The 3,520-nt window shown below is 31.3% G+C and overlaps 1 pseudogene; it reads left to right on the top strand.

Moving 5' to 3' along the window:
* Positions 1-1,619: 1,619 nt before the first annotated feature.
* On the top strand, positions 1,620-2,698 carry LOC139849718 (rust resistance kinase Lr10-like; annotated as a pseudogene).
* The last annotated feature ends 822 nt before the right edge of the window (positions 2,699-3,520 follow it).

Below are 3,520 nucleotides of genomic sequence, written 5' to 3' on the forward strand. Positions count from 1 at the left end.
CAACTATTTTAGCGGTATGATTGGGAGAAGTGGGTCTGGCCCATGAAAATGTGTGGTAATGACAAGGAGGAAAATTGGCCCAAAATTGCTAAAAAGAATTGCTCCGTTGGTGGTGTATCGAAGCTTCGTGTAGAATACAATTTATTGCGTTTAGTACGTAAAATTATTTCGAGTTGAATGGTGATGGCGGTGGAACATAACTCGCAGCGAATAGAAAAATAAATCTGTTTAAAAATTCTAGTGGGTTTTATTTCAAATAGATTCTCACTTCAACTTTCCATTACAAAATCTCAACTTGTAGCAATCAATTTATGATCTTAATACAATAATAATCTAATACAAATACGAAATACTGTATATCTTGTTATATTATACGGAGTATTGTTCATTCTAGAGGGCAACGTCAAACGTTTCTTTACTTATGTTTTTATTAGCCGATATATAATAATAATAATAATAATAATAATAATAATAATAATAATAATAATAATAATAATAATATATAGGGGCATGATCAATGGGGAAGTAACCAATCGGGGGAAGCGGAGGGAAGCAAATTTTTTTTTTCGTTTTTTTGGAATTTTTTTTCCGGCATCAAGATCACACGAAAATATGAACATTTAGAAGAGACACTTCGTGATGAATGTTATTATTTAGGCGGGAAAACGATCGACAAAAATAACATTCAAGATAATATTGTTCGTGAAGAATGTGAACGTTTTTTTTCTTCATGTTTTGTGAAGTAAAATTTAGCCCGATTTAGAGTTTAAGGTTTAGGGTTTGGGGTTTAGGGTTTAGGGTTTGGTGTTTTGGGTTTATGGAACCCTAAACCCTAAACCCTAAACTCTAAACCGTTCGTGTTAAAAACTCAATCTAAATCCTAAATCTAAACCCTAAACCCTAAATTTCTGAACCCTAATATCTAAACCCTATAAACCCTAATATCTAAACCCTAATATCTAAACCCCAATAGCTAAAATCTCAACATACGCTTGAAAAACACGATAATTGTTATATATTACTTCTTCGAGCGTTTTCCCACCAAAATAAAAACATTTATCACAAAGTGTCTCTACTAAATGTTCATATTTTCATCTCATCTATAATGTTCGTGAACAAAGTTTTTTCAAAAAACGAAAAAAAAAAGTTTTTGCTTCCCCCCTATTGGTTACTTCCCTCTTGATCCTACCACTATATATATATATATATATATATATATATATATATATATATATATATATATATATATATTTCTTTAAATAACTTTTAACCACAATCAAGAAAAACTTTTTAGTTTATATATATGTATATGTATATGTATATATATATATGTATATATATATATATATATATATATATATATATATATATATATATATATATATATATATATATATATATATATATATAGATTAATAGTAACACAAAAAGTATTTAAGCCTATTAATTTCAGTAAAAAAATGTAAGGTTATTGAGTAGCTGTTTTTTCTAAATGCAGGAACCAACCGAAAACGTTGGATCGCTCTTATCTCTGGTAAACAAAGGATTTTTTTTTTAATATACCTTAAATATTTGATTATATGATTGTAACACAAAAAAGTTTTAAGACTATTCATTTAATGTTTAACGCAGTTCCAGTTATGATGATGTTAGTTGCGATAAACGTATATCTCATAAAGAAACTCAGACAAAGAAGAAGGAAGACAAATAATAACGTCAATGTTGAAAAGTTTCTAAAGAATCATGAATTTTTGGCTCCAAAAAGGTACTCATATTCCCAAATAAAGAAGATAACAAACTCCTTTAAAGTTAAACTAGGACAAGGTGGTTTCGGTTCAGTGTATAAAGGTGAGCTAAGCAATGGAAACCCACTAGCAGTGAAGATTTTAAGTGAAATAAAAGGTAACGGAGAAGATTTCATCAACGAAGTTGCAAGTGTTGGGAGTACTTGCCATGTTAATATTGTTAGTCTTGCGGGATTTTGTTCTGACGGACATCAAAGAGCATTGATCTACGAATTCATGCCTAACGGATACCTTGAAAATTTTATATATAACCGGGATTCGTCAAATGATATCCATATTGGGTGGGAAAAGTTGTGCAAAATTGCTATCGGGATTGCTAGAGGCTTAGAGTACTTGCATAGTGGTTGCAACAAACGTATCTTGAATTTCGACATAAAGCCCCACAATATTCTTTTGGATCAAGATATGTGTCCCAAGATATCTGACTTTGGGCTTGCTAAGCTCTTCCTTGAGAAAAAAAGTATGGTATCTATGTCTCATATGAGAGGAACACCAGGGTATATTGCACCTGAACTATTTTCAAGAAATTTTGGACAGATGTCTATAGCTATGGAATGATGCTTTTGGAAATGGTAGGAGGAAGAAAAAATATTGAGGTTGAAGTTGATCATACAAGTGAAATATATTTTCCTCATTGGATATACAAAAAGATTGAAGTAGAAGAAGAACAACTTGGACTACATGGAATAATAGGCGATGAAGAAAACGAGATGGTAAGGAAGATGATTCTTGTAGGCTTGTGGTGTATCCAAACGAATCCATTAAATCGCCCAACAATCACCAAGGTTTTGGAAATGTTAGAAGGGGACCTAGCAACATTGGAAATCCCTCCAAAACCGTATCTTACATCTCCATCAAGATCTGCTGGCTCCATATCCCCATCGACAGATTAATGGAATATGTAATGTTGTCATAATTAGCATATGGAAATGTATTTATCTATTATTTTGAACAAAATTTATAATGTTGTATTTATACATTTCAATATGTAATCTTTTGTGGTTGTGTTTTTTATTAATTGATGGAAATAATGGTTAATTAGTTAAAAAGAAAATTTTTCAATTTCCAGATAAAATAAACAAGATTCATTCCCTGGAAGACATTGGCGAAGATTGAGATTAAACATAACTAAATCATTTTTTATAAATTCCAGATGCTTGTTCATACATACTAACAAGCATTAGTTACATAAATTGCAAACAGGTTTAACAATATTTATATGGCCGGTGATGGCAGACTTGCAAGTGTATACATCTTCTGAAACAGCTTCCACGTCAACTGTAGTAATTAAGCACTGCAGAACCCTTCGAAACACTTGCTGCTAGTTGAGTAGTTGGTATATGTAAAATTATGTTATGATTTATATAAGAATAAGAACGTGAGCTAGCAATAACGAATGAAGGATAATTAATATCGTTTTATATGGTTTAATAGCTCCAGATCCTTGATTTTGTGAATGTAGTATATATTTTGTGCCTTCGTCTTTATATAAACGAATTTCAAGTCAACTATCTAGTCTATTAGTCAGCCAACTATCTTGATTATAGCATTAATTAATACATTTGATTAGAGTGCTAGTAATGGTCCGTTGTTGAGCCCGCCAATGGCTCCGTCATCCAACCCATTACTAGCAATGATTAGTGGTTGATAACCCGTGGTTCAAGTTGTCGTTGCAACGCATATTTTATCACGGATATCTTGTATTAATTTTTTTG

Source organism: Rutidosis leptorrhynchoides, chromosome 5 (assembly GCF_046630445.1).
Source record: "Rutidosis leptorrhynchoides isolate AG116_Rl617_1_P2 chromosome 5, CSIRO_AGI_Rlap_v1, whole genome shotgun sequence".
In the NCBI taxonomy this organism is placed as follows: Eukaryota; Viridiplantae; Streptophyta; class Magnoliopsida; order Asterales; family Asteraceae; genus Rutidosis; species Rutidosis leptorrhynchoides.